The 24,951-nt window shown below is 39.4% G+C and overlaps 1 pseudogene; it reads left to right on the forward strand.

Moving 5' to 3' along the window:
• Positions 1–2,453: 2,453 nt before the first annotated feature.
• The window catches only part of LOC125287255, a 43,636-nt pseudogene continuing 21,138 nt past the window's right edge, over positions 2,454–24,951 (forward strand).

Consider the following 24,951-nt stretch of genomic DNA (forward strand, 5'->3'; position numbering starts at 1 on the left):
GTTCAATTCTAAAGCATCTGGCAAGTGAAGTGACAGGAGGTTTTTGGGGAGGAAAAGAGAACAAAGTGTGTTAGCTGATTCCACAGTCAGTTGTTCAGTATTTGGCCTGTAATTAATAATTAATAATTAAGCCATAATCATATTAATCAGATTTGCCATTTTTGAATCCATGAAAATTAATCAAAATCTATAATTTCCTATGAACAACAGACCCCAGTAACACATGGAATTGCTAAACATTTTGAAGGATCGCAAATAATCAAATCATTGGCTTAAAGAATCAATATTGTATCGAATCGTGATGAAACTTGTGATTTACACCCCTATATGGCATCCTTATAATTAGGGAAGGTTTTTGGGAAGTATTTCTCATGCAAGCACTGTGCAACCATGCTGAGTAATCCAATGAAATCGTTGTAATAGTTTGCAATTTTGCATTAGTAAAGCAGTCCACCGATGTGCATGTTTTCACTTACTGCTTTAGTTTCAATTGTGCAACAAGACCATAACAATGATAATGGTTTTATATATCCATAAAGATACATTTCTGGAACTATCTTAAACTGTTTTTTTTTTTTTTTTTTACGGGGGGTGGGTTGGTTGGTCATGTTTCTCTCTTTTTTCACCTCACATGTGTTTGCATCACTGCCAAGGAACTGGGACAGTGTATTTTCATATAAAGAACATTTTTGTGTGAGTAGGGTGAGCACTGGATGGCAGAGGTGGTGGCAAAATGTAATTATATGATATTTCCTGCGGGGGCGTGGGCTTCGATAATCTCACTCCTTTTTGACCATACCTCTGTTTGCATCCCTGATTGATGTCACTGTGGTTCATTGAGATATCTGACATTTTTTCTGTTAAAGATTGGCATGGAGACAATAGGACATGGTTGCCTTTGTCAGTGTCCTTATGTGAACTTGCACAGGTGAACTTGCACAGGTGCCATTTCCTTCAACTCAATAAAATACAAATGACAAAATACTATTTTGTATTTGAAATACAAATACATATTACATGTTTCAGAAATACAGTACTACCCATCCCTGGGAACAGGCAGATTACATCTTTATAGTTGGCCATATGATGACATACTTAGGTTAATACTGTATTTCACCAGTTAGGGCACCAAAATGGCCAGCAGCGGCACTGTGTAGCCTATCTTGACAAGTTTTGGGTTACAATATACAGGTAGTGGGCTCTCTGTTGATTTTAATGAGTAGGCCTAAGCCTAAAGTTACAGCATTTCTATCACAATTGACCAGACTTCGACCTTTTGTCTGCTTTTAACAAAATTCTGGCTATGATTGTTCCTTGTATTGCATCATGAGCCATCACTGCGCCTATTGCATTCTACTGTTGTTAGCCTTAAGCCTAGCTCAGTCATTATGTTATACCACATCACCCTCCATTAGAAGTGCAATGAGCTGCATTGAGCATAATAAACTGCATTTAGAATTCCAAATTCATATTTCTAGATATTTTGGTAAAAGTAACTTAAAAGTAATACAATAGTAGTGTAATGCCTTACAATTCAGAGACAGTAATATTATAATGTAACAAATTACTTTGAAATTACATTAAAGCAACACCAAATAACTTTTCCTCTGTCGCATGCATATTTGTTTATCCAGCACCAGCTTTGCAAATAACAATGTCCACAGACAAGGTAGAATATGTTGCATGATTTTATGATAGTACGATGTATTGCGACATCAGATGCAAGTAAAATTTGTAGTTTCTCATGTCTCATTTCATCGAACTACAGATCCGCTACCCGATCCGGCAAACTTACATAGTGCGGTTATAGCTGATAGAGGGCCGCAAAGATGCAGAATTGCCGTTCACCCTGTTACGAGTTGATGAACCACTGAAACAATTTTGGAAACATTATTTTAAGGTACAAAAAACTATTTGGTGTTGCTTTAATAAGTAAAGTAATACATAATACATTACGATTTTGAAGTAACTTGCCCAACACTGTGACTGTCTATGCACAATTGCACAATTTCAACCAATTTTGCTGCTCTTATTTCTTCGTTGAATGTCCCTTCTTATTTACTTTTCATTGTTTACTTGAATGTTATGTTTGTCTGTGGACCTAATTGGTAAAATATGTCTTGTCTTCACCGTGGGATAATGAGAAACGTAATTTCAATCTCTTTGTAAGTCTTGGCATGTGAAGAAATTGACAATAAAGCAGACTTTGACTTTGTAAGAGAGAGGGAGAGACAGACAGATATAATGGCTGGTACTGTATTTACCTGTGGTAATGTCTGACTGTTGTTGTATTTAATTGTGTGTGTGTGTGTGTGTGTGTGGGATCAAGTGTGATGACCAGCAGTTAAGATCTGATGAAACACAGAAACCTGCCAAGCAGGCAAAACAACTGAAGCATAAACAAACACACACATACACACACTCATATACAAGGTCACACACACACAGACCAGACAGATCTCAGACAGCAGCACCATGAGTGTGTGGAACATTGTGTGTGTAGCCGTGGTCTTACTCCTCAAGAGTCAAGGTATGTGTGTGTGTGTGTGTGTGTGTGTGTGTGTGTGTGTGTAGCCGTGGTCTTGCACCTCAAGAGTCAAGGTATGTGTGTGTGTGAGTGTGTGTGTGTGTGTGTGTGTAGCCGTGGTCTTGCTCCTCAAGAGTCAAGGTATGTGTGTGAGTGTGTGTGTGTAGCCGTGGTCTTGCTCCTCAAGAGTCAAGGTATGTGAGTGTGTGTGTGTGTGTGTGAGTGTGTGTGTGTGTGTAGCCGTGGTCTTACTCCTCAAGAGTCAAGGTATGTGTGTGTGTGTGAGAGTATGTATGTGTGTGTGCATGTGAGTGTGTGTGTGTCTGTCTGTATGTGTGTATATGTGTTTTTGTACGTGTCAGCAAGACGGCATCATTCAGTCATATTTTGTCTAATCAGTCAGGTGTATGAAGGTACCTGCTTGTGTGTGTGTGTGTGTATCTGTCTGTATGTGTGTATATGTGTTTTTGTATGTGTCAGCAAGACGCCATCATTTAGTCATGTTTTGTCTAATCAGTCAGGTGTATGAAGGTACCTGGTTGTGTGTGTGTGTGTGTGTTCTCAAGAGTTGGTCAGTTTTAGAGCCCGACCGATTTATCGGCGGGCCGATATTAGGCATTTTCCAAATTATCGGTATCGGCATTTATAATATTTTAAAAATAAAATAAAAACGGACGAAACACCCTTCAACCATGTCATGAGTGTTGGCGTTGTATAGTTTTTCCACCAGAGGGCACTACACCGTCCCTGCTGGCAACACTCGTGTATAACGCGCCACACATCCTGCAACCTGCTGATCCAGCTAGAGTCGGGCAGAGAGAACCAGTTATCCGCGAGAGAGATTATCAGTGAAGTGTGTTCATGGTGATTTGGTCACGAGACATACATTGCTTGAAATAACAATTAAAAGAACATCCCCATCAGTTCTCTTAACTCAAATAAGCATGACAAAATTCGTGAAAACAATGTCCAGTTTTGCTGCTGTTAAATAAGCCGAGAGTGAAGCGGAATTAGCTAGTAATTACGTTACATTGTTACAGTGTAGTTGACTGTCGAAGACCGGTGGAAGACCGCTAACGTTAACATTAATGAGCTTGGAAACCACAACAAACTTATTCTGCCTAAATAAAGTAATGATTTATAACTAGTTTATCTGTAGTTACAGTCCCTGCATTGTAAAATGTAAGTTAGACGTGCGAGGAGTGAACATTTAGACATAGGGAAAAAGTATCAAACGTAGCTTGTGCAAAACATAGCATGTGCATAAAAGTTAGCTTTTCTTTTACACGTGTGTGAAATCCAATGACGCCAAGTGTGCGTTTCAGACTGTCGTTCAGCCGCAGCATTAATGAGTTACATGGATTTAGATCACTAAATAGTAGGTTTTAGAAGGCAGGCAGCAACTGATGATTGAAAATGGTTTAATGTAGCTTGATGGAAATAATTTTAAAAGTGCAGGTAAAGGAATAAGCAAGCTGACATTAATTATAAGGTAGCTTATAAGGCAATAGGGACTAATTATTACACACGCACACTCAAACATTATCTTGTTTAATGATAATACAAATGATGATGATAGTAATAATGTCATCATTATTTTTTGTAATTATTAAGTCTTAGTTCAAAGTTATATTTATGAAGGTTACATAGTCTTTTAATACTGGTAACTTTGATTTAGTTGTTGTTGTTATTATTATGTTTTTGTTCAAAAGACTAAGTTTCATATCTTTATACATTTTATTTATCAGAACTTTAATATATTTCGATGTTCCCTGTGTTCCACTGTGACAATATTATTTAAAAATAAACAAGTTTGTTTTTGAAATGCATTATCATATTATTTTAGTCAATACTCATAAATAACTACAAATAACGGTAACACTTTATAATAACTACACACAATTCATCATTTGTTAAGCCTTTGTTACTTATTAGTTAATGGTTTGTTCATCATTAGTAATTAATTGTTCATACATAATTTATCATCAGTAAAGCATTTGTTCACACAGTTATAAATGGTTTGTTCATAGTAAATAAGCCTATCTAAAAAAAGGGTTTGTAAGCACATGATTTATACTTAATAAATAATGAAACAAGCATTTATAAATTAAATAACTTCCCCATGATAATCAAGTTGCAAACTATTACTAAATGCTTTGTTCATCATTCGTAAAGCATTGCTCTTATGTTAGTAAATGGTTTGCCCATATAAGTAAGCCCATGTAAAACGTTTATGAGTAGATTTTTTAATAATTAATAAAGGATACAATAACCATTTGTAAATTAAGTCATTTTACCATTACCAACAAGGTACTTAGGAATGTATAAGGTTGGTTAAAACCTGGAAGACTATCTAGGCCTGTATTTGTTCATGCCTTAAATAAAATGTTATAATATAGATATAGGACTAAACTAATAACTGGGGTGTTATTTCATAGGTTACAAATACTTTACAATAATGTAATCCCTGATTAATTAAGTAGTTACTGCTGGTTAGTTATGTATATTGTGTGATCCCATCTAAAGTGAGCACTTTCTATGCTTTACAAAGGATTTATAAATGAGTTGCAAATGCTAACAGAACCTGGACATACACATGTATTGTTCTATTTGGACATGCCTTCAGAAATATACCTACGGATAGTTAGTGTGTTAATGCACCTTTAACAAGCACTTACCAATTCTCTAATTCATGATTAACTCATGAGTTACTACTAATTAGTTGACTACATGGCGTGAGCCTATCTAAAGTGAGGGCTTGCTATGCCTTACAAAGCATTTATAAATGAGTTGCAAAAGCTAGTAGATACAAAATAGACACAAATAAAATAAGTATTATTTTAAGAAAAGGGAAAGAAATGTCAAAGTGCTAGAAACATACAAATATTTATTTAAAGCTAAATAAATTCTTTTTCTTTTCAACACAAAATGTGCTTTTAAACAGTGACAAAGAACACCCCCCCCCCCCCCCCCCCCCCACTGGGGTGTCTTTTTGTTCAAAAACTATGAACAATGGGGTATTGAACAAATAATAAAATAAATGCTTCACAGGAAAATAGAAAATGCACATACAATTACCATAATAATTAACGCACCCGTATGCTGTCATAAATGAAACAATATATACATGAAACAACAACAATATATATATATATATATATATATACGTATATAATAATATTATTTATATGTACAATGTACAAATATTTATTTAAAGCTATATAAATTCTTCTTTTCAACAAAAAACACACAACCCAGGAATAAAATAAAATAAACTATGAACAAAGGTATTGAACAAAAAGTTAAAAAATTACTTTACAGGAAATCATAACATTAAATAAAAAAGAAATATACATAATACAAAATTCAAACATGTGGCTTATCACTTCTTCTTTAATGGGAGCAGCTTTCCATGTTTTCCACATGTTTACTGCAGCAGCGATCTCCTCATCTCCTTCAATTGCAGAAGCACACTGTGCAGCAAATTCACTTAACTTCATAGGGTGGGTATACATTTTTGAAACCTCTTTGTACTGCTCTGGTGCAGCAATGTACAGCTCTGCAATTGGGGCATTGACCACCACTGTGTTTCTGTCAACGCCGACTTGTCTAAAAGCACCAGACATGGTTCCAAGCCTCTTGAAGTATTTTAATAATTTTTTGTACCGGGCCAAAACCTGCTCTGGCTTCCGGGCTGGAATTTAGAGAACATACAATTAGTGCTATCTACAGTAGAATTTTCTCATTTATATTACTGTACTCCCATACGCTTTTTGACACACACACACACACACAAACACACACGCTACACTACACTATACTATATGTAGTACGGAGCGACCATACCCCCCCATGTTGTTCGAGTACTATGGTGTTGCCTACCGTATGCGTTTACATCACCTACACTTAATAAAATTCAAGAGGCTATGCAAGGGTGGCACTAGAACATTTTGAAAAATAACCCCTTAAATGATGACATCTAATAACTTTTATGGGAAGTTTTGATATAACTAAACAATTTAGTAGGCCTAAAGGTAGGTATACAGGCTTTGAGGTTAAAACTATGTAAACCAGTAACGTTAGGCTAGCCTGTTACAGCTAACTTCAAGCACAGAAGCTTACAAGCGCAGGAATTGAAATTCAATATCAGCATCACGAGATTGCTATCATTATCGGGAAATCCTGACAGGTCAAACTGGACGTGAACCCGATGCAAATCCAAAACGAGAAAAAAATAACTTCATAAATGATGTCATTTTAAATCAATTTGTTGACCTTTACCGTTTCATGGCTTCTGCTGAGAAACTAGTTCGCCACACACACTGAACTTGAATCAAGCATTCTTCAGAACGCAGCTGATCAACGTGTCTACTTTCACTTTCAATGAAATCCACTAGTGAGCGGACTAGGCTACTAGCGGCTTAATATTCTGAAAGATGTGAAGCACAAAAACAGCAATAGTCTGTTATACAGAAATATAAACTACCTCACAGTAGTACAGTGTTTTTCTCCAACTTCATAATAAACATTGTTTTATGACAATGAGTGTTAAATCACTGGACACAGGCATTCAGTAAAATATGTTTCTTCTATTCAATCACTGTCTCATAAGTAGCGTAACATTAACTATTAGTCTATTAAAGTAACCTTATCTGACAGAAAGAAAAGAAACTAATGGAATTCATTCAATTTCCTTTTCGTACGTCAGACTAGCTTATTGTTCAGGTATAATGCAGTGTGAATTACTATAGTTAATTTCAGACTGCATTCAGAGGTTTTAATTCGGTTCTGTCTTATACTATCTTTGTAGTTCATTCACAACATTAAATTGGTTTGGACACATGCTGAATTAATTTGTTGATGTCCCATTGTAGTTAGGCTACAGTTAACTTTCGAGTCTTGATTGAACTGGTTAAGCAGTTCAGTAGCACCCCCCGTATGAGAGTAGCTAGCTACTTTATAAGTAGCTAGCAAGCTAGCTAGCAATCTACCTCATTGTCAATGTAAGTTAAAAAGCACGACCAAAATATATATTTATACTCACCAACACTAATGCCTTTGGCTTCTGTCTCCCTCTTTTCTTGCTCTAGTCGGCTTCTGTTGTAACTTAGTATGCGCGCGAAACCTTTCTTTGTCCCACATTGATGACGCAATCCCTACCGAACGCGGGATTCTGGCGGCAGATCATCGGAAAGGCCTATGCCTTTCCAGCATCATTCACCAGTAGGCCTGTGCAGTTATGTAGCATCACTATAGAAAGTGACTAGATTCACTAGTGTGAGAAACCTTCTACATGAGGATGTCTCTAGGAAAAATGCCCTGAAGCTTATTCAGTGGTTTCACAGGAAGAAACTTTTGAGAAGAAAAATGAAATGCAGAAAATGCCATCGTAGCATGGAGCTGAAGAGAAGGGGGAGCAGCGTGGACCACTATGCTTGGTAAGAAATGGGTCGTAGCATGGAGCTGAAGAGCAGGGGGAGCAGCGTGGACCACTATGCTTGGTAAGAAATGGGGAGCTGAAGAGAAGGGGGAGCAGCGTGGACCACTATGCTTGGGAAGAAATGGGTCGTAGCATGGAGCTGAAGAGAAGGGGAGCAGCGTGGACCACTATGCTTGGATAGCAGTTTTATAGCGCAGTGGCGCATAGGCTACTCAGCTGCATGTAGAGAATTCCCCTGTGTAGCCTATTCCCTTAACTTTGCGGGCCTACCAGACTAATTTCTGTACTTTTCAGTGCATCTGCATGACAGACATACTATTCATGTTTTTTGTAAAACAAACAGAGTGATTTATTTGTTCAACTGAATACAGAACTAGGCCTACTTGGGACGCACACACTAGAGCGCGCACACTCACGCATGCACGGCCTATAGTTTTCTAAAGGTTGCGCAGATCAGTGGCGTAATCCTGTAGGCCTACGAACTGTGCGCATCATTTTTCAACGTTTTGTTTTCATGAAAATCATTCAATATTTCAACAATAAAAATAGCTTGTGTACTGTCATGCTTCGCACTTAAATGATAGCCTATGTTTAGAGCAAAGAGAATGGACATCTCAACATAAGGATGCTTTTTAGAAGATGATGATGGTGTAAACTTTGTCACGACATGATGAGCAGTCCTGGCGCTTAAAAATGCAACGTTATTCAGGTGTTTAACATTAAAAGGCGCACTGTTCTTAGCAGTTATGATGAAGGCAGTGAGATTAGGCAATGCATCCAGTCACTCTGTTTGGAACATCGTAGTTCGGGTTTCAAGATTGATAAGATTCAGTTCATGCGTAGGAGTATGGATCAGCTCAAAGTTTTGGGACAACCAAACAGCAGTGTAAGCAAATCCTTATTGTTTGGTGACCATAGCAGTCTTTTCTTTAGGTCTAGGCCTATCGCAAATCGCGACATAGACTCATTGCTTTCTTCTTTTTTTCCTTTCTGAAAAAATATTCTCCTTCAGAATTAGAATAGGTGAATAACATAGCTTACCTAAGACTTCACCACACGTGAAAGTTTTTCAACATTAGGTGTAGGCCTATTTCTGCTTAATTTCTGCTTCAATTTCTGCAACACTATGGCCTGCATCGCTTCCGCGTCATTACATATGCACGTCTTTGTGTTTCTCGCGTATAATACAAGTATTTCCTGAAAACTTTACTTGGCGATTTTGGGTTTGAATCAAGCTCTGGATGTCTTGCACATAGTGGAGCAGAGTAGGCCTACAAATGAGATTTGTCACCGTACCTGGATCTATCGTCTATTTTAATCAGTATCGTTGTTTGTCACAATTAAATAGCCTCAAGGGCCGGATTACATTATTATTTTGTCATACGTCGCGGGCCGGAATTGGGCAGGACGCGGGCCGGATTTGGCCCGCGGGCCGGGTGTTTGAGACCCCTGACCTAGTTGGTAATGGTAAAATGACTTAATTTACAAATGGTTAATGTATCCTTTATTAATTATTAAAAAATCTACTCATAAACGTTTTGCATGGGCTTACTTATATGGGCAAACCATTTACTAACTGTATTTGGGGGCCAAGCAGCGAAGCTGTGAGGACCTCATTGTGTTTCTACGTTTTCCTACTATTATTATTATATGCAATGGAAGTCAATGGCAGCCCATAGAACCGTCTGGTAAAAAGTTGGGAAATTTGGCACACTAATTGAGGACGGTCCCATGATTCATGTCACCAAGTTTCATGTCGGCAACTCGAACCCTGTAGCGCCACCAACAGGCCAAAGTTGGAAGTGTGTTCACTCACGTAACTTTTGACCCGTATGTCCGATTTTCAAAAGTCAGGTATCGTTGGAATCCTTGGACCAAGCCGAGTTCAACGCACCCTATGATGTCATTTTCCGCCATGATGGATTTTCCGCCATTTTGGATTTCTCTGATTCCCACCAAATTTTACACAGATCATCTTCAGACCAAGTCTCACAAAAGTTATCACTTTTCGTCTTCTGAAGTATTAATAGCAGTATTGGAAGCAGTCATCAAATCCAAACTTGGTATATGGACTCATGACCCCATCAGGAGGACGCTCTAGACATTTGGTGACCTTTGACCTCTAGGGGGCGCTGCCTAGAATTACAATGTACTAGTGGTGTCTGGTAATACTGTGGAAGATCCTTATGTCGACAGATGGCAATTCATGACATCAACATAATTGATTTGGCCGCCATATTGGATTTAATCAAAACCACTATCAAATTTCCCTAGGTCACAAATTTCATCGGATCCTCACCAAAATTGGCACAGACCATCTTCTGACCATGCCTTCTCAAAGGTTTGATTTCCATAACAATTGACGGAAGTGTTTGCCCGTAGCAGCCAATCGAAATTGGTGGCGAAGCCGCCAAACAGGAAGTGAGCTCATATCTCAGCATCCGTAGCATCTATCAAAACCAATTGGTGAGCAAACTAAGTACATTGACTCCTGACCCTGGTGGGAGAACACACAACCAATCTGGTAACCTTTGACCACTAGGGGCTGTAATTAGCAAAACCTTTTTTTGCCCGTAGCTGCTGAAGTGTATTATTATGCAATGGAAGTCAATGGCAGCCCATAGAACCGTCTGGTAAAAAGTTGGGAAATTTGGCACACTAATTGAGGACGGTCCTGTGATTCATGTCACCAAGTTTCATGTCGGCACCTCATACCCTGTAGCGCCACCAACAGGCCAAAGTTGGATGTGTGTTCCTCCCGTAACTTTTGACCTGTATGTCCTGATTTTCAAAAGTCAGGTATCGTTGGAATCCTTGGACCAAGCTGGAGTTCAAGCGCACCCTATGATGTCATTTTCGCCATGATGGATTTTCCGCCATTTTGGATTTCTCTGATTCCCACCAAATTTTACACAGATCATCTTCAGACCAAGTCTCACAAAAGTTATCACTTTTCGTCTTCTGAAGTATTAATAGCAGTATTGGAAGCAGTCATCAAATCCAAACTTGGTATATGGACTCATGACCCCATCAGGAGGACGCTCTAGACATTTGGTGACCTTTGACCTAGGGGGCGCTGCCTGGGAATTACAATGTACTAGTGGTGTCTGGTAATACTGTGGAAGATCCTTATGTCGACAGATGGCAATTCATGACATCAACATAATTGATTTGGCCGCCATATTGGATTTAATCAAAACCACTATCAAATTTCCCTAGGTCACAAATTTCATCGGATCCTCACCAAAATTGGCACAGACCATCTTCTGACCATGCCTTCTCAAAGGTTTGATTTCCATAACAATTGACGGAAGTGTTTGCCCGTAGCAGCCAATCGAAATTGGTGGCGAAGCCGCCAAACAGGAAGTGAGCTCATATCTCAGCATCCGTAGCATCTATCAAAACCAATTGGTGAGCAAACTAAGTACATTGACTCCTGACCTAATTGGGAGAACACACAACCAATCTGGTAACCTTTGACCACTAGGGGGCGCTGTAATTAGCAAAACCTTTTTTTGCCCGTAGCTGCTGAAGTGTATTATTCTGCCATGGAAGTCAATGGCAGCCCATAGAACAGTCTGGTAAAAAGTTGTGAAGTTTGGCACACTGATTAGAGACAGTCCTGTGATAAATTTCATCAAGTTTTAAGTCGGCACCTCATACACTCTAGCACCACCAACAGGTCAAAGCTGGATGTGCGTTCACGCACCTAACCTTTGACCTGTCGCTCTGAGTTTTCAAAAACCAGGTGTTGTTAGTGTCCTTGGACTAAGCTGAGTTCAATGCACCCTATGATGTAAATTTCCGCCATGATGGATTTTCCGCTATATTGAATTTTATCAAAACACTTAAAAGTTTTTCATAGGTCACAAATTTTGTCGATTGACTCCAAACTTGATGCACATCATCTTCAGAGCATGTCTCACAAATGCATTGCTTTTTGTCTTTTCGAACTAAAACCATTTGGCCATAATAGCCAATCGAAATTGGGTGGAAGGCCAAACAGAGAAATACCTTGTAACTCAGCCAATCTTGGGTTGTTTGGCATGGAACTTGCTGTGACTGCTTAATGCTATATACCTGATGCAACCGCATTGAGTTACATGACAAATTTGGACTGCTGAACTGACTGCTTGGCCCCCTCATTGCTGCTTGCAGCTATATTTACAAATGCTTTAGTAATTAGAATGACTGTAGGAAATATGTTTTACAAATGAAAAACAAAGAAGTTACTAATAGTTTGTAAATAGCTTATAAAGGGGAATTATTTAATTTACAAATGGTTTTCACAATAATAATCAAGTGTAAAACCTCTATTTATAAACATAATTTATGACAGCCTTATTTACTATAAACAAACCATTTATGAGTGTGTATACAAATGCTTTACTGATGAGAATTAACATAAGAGCAATGCTTTACGAATGATGAACAAAGCATTTAGTAATAGTTTGCAACTTGATTATCATGGGGAAGTTATTTAATTTATAAATGGTTGTTTCATTATTTATTAAGTATACAGTGGGCAGTGCTTCGACTTGGCCAGCTTCACTCATGGTCCGATCGCGTGGGATCCGCCGGTATCCATCAGCGACTTTAATTTGTATTTTTTCAGTGAGGCGCTGCAACAACCCAAACAACCGGTAGATGGCTCAAGTGAGCAGGGTGTCATTAAAAAAGAAATGGAGCTGGAAAACCCTACACAGACTTCACTGCAGACTTTAGCAGACTGGTTTAGAAATAATTTAATAGCCAGAAATATGCCTGCCCTGCCCTAATAAAGAAATATTTGGTTAACTGCGAGTGAATCCCGTTTGCAGCCGAAGAAGACACGCAGGACAAATTAAACATTCTGGTTTTCTCCGAGTGCAACGATGATGGACAGACATCATTTGGACAAAATATAGAGCATATTAACCTCCGTTGCTCAGCCAAATGCCTTCCTGTTACGTCCTGTTATCACGGAGTTACAGGCGATAAATGATTTTTGATGGTCACAAGTTTACTTCATAAGTGGTTTATTTTATTTTTATTATTATTATTAAAGAGTGTTTTTCATTTAAAGGCTTGACTTCGTGCTTATTCAGTAGAGCATTTAGTGCTCTCGCCAATCCCAGATGTTCACATTGCATGTTTGTTTGTAATGGATGCAACCTCGAGATAGGCTATGCGTTTGACGGCAATGAGTTGTTAACAGATAATGAACCAAGACATATAGCCCAGCAGCAATCTATGCTCGTTATTTATTAAAGGGGCCACCGGAGGAATTTTAAGTGCTTCAGTTGCAAGTTGCATGACCCTCTCTTGCCTGCTAGAAATTGTTCAATGACCCTCCGACAGAATTGTTAAAAAAGACATGACCCTCCCCTGCCAATTGTCTGTCTTCCGCCCGCGCCACAGCCACACACTGTGATAACGTTCTTAAATCAATCTTTCCCGTGAGCTTGCATGCTACCAGTCCTTCCTTTTCAAATGTGTTGCACCTGTTTGCACAATTTCATAACTAATCATATGTGATTAATAATGTGACAAATAATCCTTGTGCACGGGGACCGAAACAATGCATGCCAACTTTTTCCGTGTTTATCACATATTTTAACTTTCCCCCCGCTGTCTTGCCGTTTTAATGTTTTCCCGTAGAATATCCCATATTTTAATACTCTCATAACAGCCCTGCCATCGGGCCTGTCTCTGTGTCGCCCTGTTGCTACCCCTTGCCCTTCCAACGAAACAGATGTCTTCAAATCATCGTTTTCCTTGCTTGAAGGCGAACTTAGAGTGATGTTAACCTATTTAAGTTTAACGCCCATTGATTCGTGCGGAGAACACGCTTCATTGCGCTTGCATGTTCGGCCTTATGTCTACGATGCGCACCTGAGGCTACTTAGCTACAAGAGAAAGAATTTCCCCTGTTTGTATGTTCACTGCAAGTTGGCCTACCATAACTTACCAACTCTGCACTGTAGACCCTAACTGGCTATTTATATTTTTCTGTGAAATAAGCAAATGTATTTGTTCAACTTTATGAAGCAGAATTACGCATAGGCTACTTGGAACATAATACATTTGACAAAGGACAGATGTATGTTGCTAGTGACAAAATATTAACTTTCAGTGTTTTACGATGTCTTTGTCATGGGGAAGTGTTTTCCCCATGCATTTATTCTAGGTTACTGTCAGTGACTGCCGTGAGAGAAGCGGGTTCTGTGTTTTCGTTCATGTCAGTGACTGACGCCAGAGAAGCGGGGTCTGTGTTGTGTTCGTTAATTTATTTTCATTGGGCATACCGTGCGTGCCGTCCACAACTCTTCAGTTCTGACAAAGCCAAAATTACTCCTTAAGCGTTTGTATGGTTATATTGCTTGCCGGGGGTTCCCAAAGCAGCTTTCAGCCATAAGGCTACTTTGAGAACATTTCAATTCACCCGACACTAATATTCAAATGTTGAAAACTATTTCGGCATAGCCTATAAAGCAGTTTAATTAAATGGAATGTTAGTTGTAAACAAGCGAGCTACTTGGTGAGGCTTGGCCTCACAGATCTTCGTGCCTTAGATGGCGGGAAAAATGTTCACGATAGGCCTATTAACTAACCACCCGATTCACGTTGGCTGGGGGAAGGGGGCCATCAGACATTTGTGCCCAGTTAATCCGTCCCCTCGCCCAACAAATCACACCTTCCCACCTCTGACAGCTTAAAAGAAGTCAAGAGGACTCCTTACTCACAGACCTATTCACAAACCTGCGGCATTTTGCGTGTTTTGAAATCTATGCAGCTACATGAGCTTCCAATCGTGAGGAAGCAATTTTGCATTGTAGGCATAACTAACATGCAATAACGCCGCCAACAACAACCAAAACTAGGCTAATCATTGTCAACATGTAAATTAAATGTAACATTATTGTGAATCAAATTAAAATGTTCTCTTTTGCAAACGTAGGCATAGTAACAGAATAATTTAATAATGTTACAAAGATACTACATCAATCCGTATGTTTCATTAGGCTACTAGGCTATTTGTTTTGCCTTGATTCATTTAGGCTAGGCCTTTTTTATTCAGGGGGCGTATTCACAAAGAATTTTAAGGCTAAAAGTAGCTCCTAACTGGCGAATTTAGGAGCAACTCTAAAAAAATAATGGGGTGTCACTCCTAACTTTAGGACTCATGAAGCATTTTAGACCTAAAAGTAGCACCTAAGTCTGGGACAGCTTAAGTCGAGAGGACTCCTAACTCACTAAGACCTATTCATAAACAGCTTTTTTGTGGCATTTTATGTTGCGATGTTTTGAAATACGTAGCCAATCTCGAGGGAACAATTTTTTTTATTTTTTTTTTATTTTGGGCAAGCCTGCATTCATTTATTCATTCATTCATTCAACCTTTATTTATTCTCGGAGGGTCATTGAGGGAAGCCCTCATTTTCAATGAAGCCGAGATTACAGAAGCGAAGCAAAGCGCTCCACAAACAAGACAATATTCGAGGCCTTCTGTTGAAGAATTTTATATAAAGGCTGCGCTGACAGTAATCCTCCTGCCCCTGATAGGCCTACCACAGCTGTGGATAGTGTGGAATGTTCAAGTAATAACACAATCCAATGTGTGTCTCAATTGTCCCCCGCTGACCACCTCACACATTTCTCTAGATTTTGCAACGAACTTACATGACACAATGCCATAAAATATGCCATTTTTAGGACACAGAATAATGTTTGTAATGATACCAGGTAGGCCTACGTTTAACAGTAACAAGTATGAGCTATTCATTGTCGAAGGTGCATGGTGAAGTCAAGTGAAATTCTTACTTTGGAAAACAAACATTTGCCGATATCATCGCCGATCATCAGAATATTGCAACAGATTCTGTGTTCTGGACGGCAGGTAACTTGTTAAGCCAGTGGTTCTCAAACTTTTATTTCATTCCCCACTTTGATCAAGGGACTGATGATAGTGGAGATAACGTGTTATCCCGAGGCTTTTGTAAGTCAGCATCTTCGACGGTAGTCTATTAAAAATATAAGTTTTCGATGTCCCAAACGGAGAGCCATACTTTATTGTTTTTAACGATCTCCATGCTACTCACAAAAATGTAAGCATGGGGACATGATGAAGTAGGCTATCCAACTGTCGTGTGTTAAATTATTGTGATTACGAGCCAGTGGTTTTCAAACATTATGCGGATGTATTTGTTTATTGTACAGAAAAATAAAAATGACATGTCAAGCAGTCAATTGACTAAGAAGTAGGGCAAATTAAGACACTGTTTTGATTTGCGTAGTTGCGTTACCCCCAACACTGACAATAACATAGACAGCAAATTAAGATATTTTTTCATTTTGTGGAGCGGCACCGGTAGGCTATCAAAAGCAGATTTCGATTTTCGCTACCACCGTTTAGTCAAGCCTTAAACCATACCCAAGTAGCCTTAATCGAGGTAATGTTTAATTACGATTTATTTTGTTATTGAATTCGTAGGCTGGGATTCCTCTCGGTAACAATTACGTTTAAAGGTAGCCTAGCCTCCTGCTTTTTTTTCAGAAAGGGGACAGTCAGGCTACTGACAGAGCGATGTACAGTGGCAGAGCGACGCACAGTGGCTGAAAGTGGTACTAAAGCTTCACGCAGCTTCACGCCTCGTAATGCGCGACTGAAGTGGCCATTTGAAAGCGATGCCCACTGTAAATCATGTGCTTACAAACCCTTTTTTTAGATAGGCTTATTTACTATGAACAAACCATTTATAACTGTGTGAACAAATGCTTTACTGATGATAAATTATGTATGAACAATTAATTACTAATGATGAACAAACCATTAACTAATAAGTAACAAAGGCTTAACAAATGATGAATTGTGTGTAGTTATTATAAAGTGTTACCCAAATAACTAATGTTAGGGAAATCTGTTCATGTTTTGTTGCGTGTTTCTGAAAAAAAAAAATATATATATCGGCCGATATATCGGATTTTTAAATCAACAAATATTTGTATCGGTATCGGCCTTCAAAATCCTTTATCGGTCGGGCTCTAATCAGTTTGTGGGGCAGCCGTAGCCTACTGGTTAGCACTTCGGACTTGTAACCGGAGGGAACCCCGACCAGTAGGCATGGCTGAAGTGCCCTTGAGCAAGGCACCTAACCCCTCACTGCTCCCCGAGCGTCGCTGTTGATGCAGGCAGCTCACTGCGCCGGGATTAGTGTGTGCTTCACCTCACTGTGTCTACACTGTGTGCTGTGTGTGTTTCACTAATTCACAGATTGGGATAAATGCAGAGACCAAATTTCCCTCACAGGCTCAAAAGAGTATATATACTTATACTTATATACTGAACAGTTGCCTATTTAATGCATTCTAATCCATTGTCAATCACTTCCGGGAACTATTTGAAGTTTACATGAACCATGTGACCTTAACGAATTTTGAACACCCATTGTCACAACTCTACCTTTATACCCTATACTTCCTGTTGAGTCAGAACAGAATTTTCAGGTCATGCCAGGTGTGTTATTGATGATGTCATAAAGGCGTTCTTGCGATAGGAAACTAGGAAGCTGTCAATTAACGTTTTTCATGTGACGTACTCTAGGTTCTATAGCTTTGTTTACATCCACCTGGTAGACAAGGGACAAGTTGAACCCATTGAACATCGTTGTCTGCAGCTGCCTCTCAGTAGGCTACATCTCTGAATTTCAGCAATGTACATTTCAGGCATCAATAAAGGTGATGATGAAACGTTATCCCATTGTTCAATATTTGATAGCCTGTCACAGGAACGTTATTTCGCTAAAATCGCCCTGATTTGGTGCATCGATAACGTTATGGTAGAACCTGCATGTAGCCTAATGGTAGCCTAACTTTTAAACTCGGTTTACATGAAGATGATAGACTTTCTTAGAAGCTGTGAAAGAATGTCTTCCCTCTGAAAGTTGACACAAAATCAAACAATATTTGATCATTTAACTTCAACTGAACAGCGACAGGTTTTGGTAGGCCGTAGACTCAGCAGACGTTAAAACGGTAGCCTACAGTTATAGCCAGCGTCAGTCATCATGTAACATTAATGGCGTTAAAGTCATGAATCCTGTAACATATTATAACATATAACAGCTATGGCTTATTCAAAGACGATCTGCATGGATATATAATCACCCAGAAAAACTCAGAATGTGAGTGATAAAGTTCATTAATTGTATGAAACTTTTAATTAGTTATCCATTGCAGCATCGGCTATATTAAGCTGTTATGCTAGCTCAGCCTTTAAATGAGACAAATTAGAACAAACTGTTCCGGTAAAAATATTCTTGCCATGTTTAAAATGCTGCACTTTTTCCCCTTCATAGCCTATCTCTGGCAATTAATTTTTGGATGACTGTAGATAGTTGTATTTTAGCCTACGTCTTAGTAGACAGTAGCCCAGGCTACACCATTAGGCCATCTTGAGAATAAAAGACTTTACAGCTGCTACGATCATCCTCCACAACCATGAGGATAGGTAGGCTAAATGGTCGTTCGTCGCCTTTTTGCTTCTTATTGTAAAACCAACTGTTAGGGCCTACACAAGTGGTCGGCATCCCGGTCAATATGTAAGGGATAATGGACGACACGGTGGTCTGTTCACAGAAGTTAATGCACGGTCAAGGTTGTAAAACGGCCCCACCGTGGAGTCCATTATCCCGCTTATTCCACTGTTGCCACGTTGTTTTCATTTCCTGTTACAATTTAAACGTTTTAATCGCTAAAACTTGTCTTGTTTGTAGAACTACTTTCTTCCAACACACATCAACTAATTTCTCAACTTGCAGGACAAACTGCCGTTACTAGTTCTAAATGGATGGTTGCTACGGCCAAAGGCCAGTCGTTAGTTCTATCTCTCCCGTTGTCAAGCGGGCGTATCCCAAGATTCTGATGAACTTTAGCTTTGAAACATCGCTATTTTACTGCTGTCATCAATCTAGCTAAAAGCCACCTCCGTCATATGCTACAATGTTGCCATGTTCTGAACGTCTGCATTTTATAGCTCGGATGCAACGGATGGCCTCACAGATGTTCATTTAAACTTCACAACGAGTTCGGCGAATAAATTAAAGTGTGATACGGCCAACAAAAATGGATCTACTTCATAGGTGTGCAAATAACATACGGTTAATGATCGTTCTAAATTACATAGGACAAAGGGAAATTCAACCAAGCAGTGGAATAATTGATATTAAAATTTGTAACTATGTGTAGCCTATGCAACCCGACTGTTGTAGGCTTGCCTACCACTCTGCAGCAAGTGCCTTGCCTACTACTCTAGTTGTAAACAAACGGTGACATAACATTAGAACGGAGGTGCAAAACCTTAATTCATCTGCTCCGATGCAATCTGCTCACACATCTTTTAACACACACACCCACCCTACACACGCACACAGGCACACACACACACACACACACACACACACCCTACACACACCCTACACACGCACGCAGATACACACACACACACACCCTACACACACATGCATATACACACACACACACACACACACACACAATTCATAATTCATCTGTTAATCCAATCTGCTCACACAACTTCTCAACACACACACATGCACACAGGTACACACACAAACACCCTACACACACACACGCATATACACACATACACACACACACACACCATACATACGCACACAGGTACACACACGCTCACAGGTACAGACATGCACACACCCCACACACGCACATTTGAAGTCTCTAATCTCTAACTGTTGTGTAATGCTCTGTTCTCTGTTTCAGATGTGTCGGCCCAATTAGATGGTAAGCTTTACACACACGCACACACACACACACACATAAACCCACACAGTTAGACGGTAAGCGTGATTATGAGGACTGAGTGTGATTATGAGGACTGGGTTTAGTGTAATTATGAGGACTGGGTTTAGTGTGCTTATGAGGACTGGGTTTAGTGTGATTATGAGTTTAGTGTGATTATGAGGACTGAATGTGATTATGAGGCTTGAGTTTAGTGTGCCTATGAGGACTGGGTTTAGTGTGATTATGAGGACTGAGTTTAGTGTGATTATGAGGACTGAGTTTAGTGTGATTATGAGGACTGAGTTTAGTGTGATTATGAGGACTGGGTTTATGAGGACTGAGTTTAGTGTGATTATGAGTTTAGTGTGATTATGAGGACTGAGTGTGATTATGAGGCTTGAGTTTAGTGTGCCTATGAGGACTGGGTTTAGTTTGATTATGAGGACTGAGTTTAGTGTGATTATGAGGACTGAGTTAAGTGTGATTATGAGGACTGAGTGTGATTAGGAGGACTGAGTTTAGTGTGATTATGAGGACTAAGTATGACTATGAGGACTGGGTTTAGTGCAGGGGTCTACAACTCCCGGCCCGCGACCTATGTCAAAATAATAATGTAATTCGGCCCTTGAGGGTATTTTTAATTGCGACAATGTGATTATGAGGACTGAGTTTAGTGTGATTAGTGTGATTATGAGGACTGAGGGTATTTTTAATTGCGACAAACAACGATACTGATTAAAATACTGATTAAAATAGACGATAGATCCAAGTCTCATTTGTACTCTCCTCAACTATTTGCTAGACATCCAGAGCTTGATTCAAACCCAAAATCGCTGCACAAAGTTTTCAGGAAATACTTGTATTACACACTAGAAAACGAAAGGCGTCACGTTTGTAATATTGTGAAGCGATGCAGGCCATAGTTTTGCACAAATTGAAGCAGAAATAGGCCTACACCAAATTGTGAAAAACATTTACGTGTGATGAAGTCTTGGGTAGGCTGGGTTAGTCACCTATTCTGATTCCGAAGGAGAATATCCTTTTGGAGATTATTATCGATCGTCTATTGGCAGTGATAGTCACGGTGCGTCTGTGAATGGAGGTGCGTCTTTGCATGTATATGACGGTGTCCACTAAGCATACCATGCTTATTTTGACCCTCTGCCCAACATAGCTTTATATGCATAACCCCTCCCTCCATGCCACAGCCGAACTGTGGCCACACTTATACCTTTTCTTAAATTAGTTATATATATAGATATATAGATATATATACTTTATTCTTGCACTGTTGCACTGTTGGACTGACTCATTTGCACTATCACCATGACACACACTCACACAGAGCACCTTACCTTATTATGCACAGAGAATCACAGGCTCAGTCCCTGCCTCAGTCATTGCAAGCGCCCCTTGATTGATTAATCACCACTATGTGGATACTGTTTTTAGAATTGATTTAGATTAAGTGTTAGTATAATTTGTATGTTAGTATATTTAGTATATTCTTTATCTTCTACTGTCCTTATTGCTTAGTTGTGTTTTTATATTATATACTTTTAATTACTTTTTCTGCTGTTAGTGAATGTGTGTGTGTTATCTGTATGCTACTGAGTCACCCGTGATAGGAACTGATTTGACCAGAATACTTTATTGTAGGCCTTGTGGTTATAGGCTAGTAATAGGTTACTATTGTTGGTATACATCTTAGGTGTTTTCCTGTTAATTTGTTATGTGGGTAATATGACAAAAAAGAAAGTCAACCTGCTCAAATGTTCATCCAGGATTTACTGAAAGGTGCATAATTTGAGGTGGTTGCCATACAGTGGCAAATTAGATGGGTAAATTTACCCCCTTCATAAACTTTTGTTTATACTCAAAGATTTTTACATTTACAGTAGGACTTTATCTCTGACCACTTTCAAGCCATGGCCTTTTAAAATTTTGATATAAAAATCCAATGGTGTTGCTTTCTTAACCCTGACGCCTAGTTTGCCAGGTTTAAAAAAGGTATGAGAGGAAAATATTTTTATTTGGTGTGCAACACACACATAGCCTACCTGTTTTTATGCTTTTTTGTTTGTTTTTATAATTTGTATTAATATTTATTTCATCATTATTTTATGTATAAGCTAAGGTTGCTAGCACAGGTGTGATAGATAAAAAGACTTGCACTTTCTGTTTGTAGTTTTGTGTTTGAAAATACAGTATTTGAAATAAGCATTGCATTTTAGGAAATAGCCGTTTTTTTTTGTATTATTCTTTAACACTGACGTGGCCCTCCATTCAGATGACATTGGCAGAAGTTGCCTCCAGCTCATTTGAGTTTGAGACCCCTGGTTTAGTGGGATTATGAGGACTGGGTTTAGTGTGATTATGAGGACTGGGTTTAGTGTGATTAGATAGATAGATAGATAGATAGATAGATACTTTATTGATCCCCAGGGGAAGTTTAGTGTGATTATGAGGACTGGGTTTGGGTTTAGTGTGATTATGAGGACTGTGATTATGAGGACTGGGTTTAGTGTGATTATGAGGACTGGGTTTATGAGGACTGGGTTTAGTGTGATTAGTGTGATTACGAGGACTGAGTTTAGTGTGATTATGAGGACTGGGTTTAGTGTGATTATGAGGACTGTGATTAGTGTGATTATGAGGACTGAGTGTGATTATGAGGACTGGGTTTAGTGTGATTATGAGGACTGTGATTAGTGATTATGAGGACTGTGTGATTATGAGGACTGGGTTTAGTGTGATTATGAGGACTGTGATTAGTGTGATTATGAGGACTGAGTGTGATTATGAGGACTGGGTTTAGTGTGATTATGAGGACTGGGTTTAGTGTGATTATGAGGACTGTGATTAGTGTGATTATGAGGACTGTGATTAGTGTGATTATGAGGACTGGGTTTAGTGTGATTATGAGGACTGGGTTTAGTGTGATTATGAGGACTGGGTTTAGTGTGATTATGAGGACTGGGTTTAGTGTGATTATGAGGACTGGGTTTAGTATGATTATGAGGACTGGGTTTAGTGTGATTGTGAGGACTGGGTTTAGTGTGATTATGAGGACTGAGTGTGATTATGAGGACTGGGTTTAGTGTGATTATGAGGACTGGGTTTAGTGTGATTATGAGGACTGAGTGTGATTGTGAGGACTGGGTTTAGTGTGATTATGAGGACTGGGTTTAGTGTGATTATGAGGACTGAGTGTGATTATGAGGACTGGGTTTAGTGTGATTATGAGGACTGAGTGTGATTATGAGGACTGGGTTTAGTGTGATTATGAGGACTGAGTGTGATTGTGAGGACTGGGTTTAGTGTGCCTCCCTCCTTGTGTCCAGTGTGTGGGCAGGCGACTCTCAACACGCGCATCGTGGGTGGGCAAGACGCGCCGGAGGGGGCGTGGCCATGGCAGGCCAGTCTGCACAGCGGATTCCACTTCTGCGGAGGGTCCCTCATCAACAAGGACTGGGTTCTGACCGCCGCCCACTGCTTTCCCAGGTGAGAGTGTGTGTGTGTGTGTGAGAGAGAGAGGGTGTGGGGGTCCCTCATCAACAGGGACTGGGTTCTGACCGCCGCCCACTGCTTTCCCAGGTGAGAGTGTGTGTGTTTATGTCTGTGTGTGTGCGTGTGTATGTGAGTGTGTGTGTACGTCTGTGTGTGAGTGTGTGTGTGTGTGCGTGTGTGTGTGTGTGTGTGTGCGTGCGTGTGTGCATGTGTAGTGATTCTACTGTATATGACGCAAACAAGTTATTTACCGGTGGACATATATGATTCTATATGATGCAGTAAGTTGTTTATGTTTATGATGTGAGTTGTTTATGATGTGAGTTGTTTATGATGCGAGTTGTTTATGTTTATGATGTGAGTTGTTGCATTGCATGTAAATGCAGTGGACTATTATCACTGTTCTTATTGCATTGCATGTAAATGCAGTGGACTATTATCACTGTTCTTATTATCGTCTTTTATTATTCTTCTTCCGACCAAGTTTGACGTTTAATGACACTAAAACCACTGAACCGTTTGACGTCATTCAAACACTCCTACAAAGGTCTTGTAACGGACAATTGTACAATGTATTTTTTACATTTGTGAAGTTTATACTTTTTGAGATATTTACGATAAAAGAGCAACAAATTCCCATTGAGTTAACATTGACCGCTGTGGCGGCAACTTTTAGCATTATGACGTGACCTGCAGCTGAACGCAATCAACCTCTACCACTGGAGCTGTGAGTCTTCTGAACGTTCTGCCGTGATCCCACTTTAGGCTACTTGCTCGTAACTGACTGTCCTTCTCTACTTACAGACAAGGTAAGTGGTCCGATTTTTGGCATTTGACTCATTTATGCCGTCAAACATTATGTTGTATGAAATGATAGGTCACAAATAGCCAAACTAACGTTATAACGTTAGGGGAATAGTTAACGTTAGCACCCACCTTATCAGCGTTAATAGGCCTAGCAGCTACTGTATGTCGTCAACTTTAAAGTGACCGGTTAGCCGTAGGTTTCAAAAACGTTAGCGGACCATATGACCAAAGTATTGTTAAAACACACTACAGAAGTTGAGGTATAACGTTTGTGTTGTCAACATAGGCTACAGAGTATGTTTACTTGGCCTAGGCTAACGTTACTGATTTCTGCATTATTCTGGCCTAAAATGTAAAGCTTCAAGCTTTATTTAATCAAGCTTCCCAGTTGTAGTACATCCTAGAGTAGGCCTACGTAATCTGTAGAAAAAATGTGGATGACAGACCTAGCAAGCTGTATAAACTATTGTAGTTGGTTATCAAGATACATAATATCAGAATGGTCCATCCTTAAGACTCAGTTTATGATTATCAACAGCAACAACACACCCTTTGCCTACAAAGTGTTCTAAGCTGTTTACAGGAAACTGTTTGGCTATCAACTATCCTTAAACTGAAATGAATAAAACACAAAATGTTGCTTTGTTTGCGATACTATAGGCTAGTATATTTAACTACCATTACAAATTTATGGTGCAACAATCTCACTTAAATATCTAAGTTGTATTGAACAATTGTACACATTCCTTGTTTTTGGTATAACTCTAACTTGTTTGCTTTTGTCTTTTAGGTTCCAGGCCAGGCCAGTGTGGTGGTGACCGTGTATTGCATTTCGTGTGTGTCTGTCTGTGTGCACATCCTGCCAACC

The sequence above is a fragment of the Alosa alosa genome, chromosome 22 (assembly GCF_017589495.1).
Source record: "Alosa alosa isolate M-15738 ecotype Scorff River chromosome 22, AALO_Geno_1.1, whole genome shotgun sequence".
NCBI lineage: Eukaryota > Metazoa > Chordata > Actinopteri > Clupeiformes > Clupeidae > Alosa > Alosa alosa.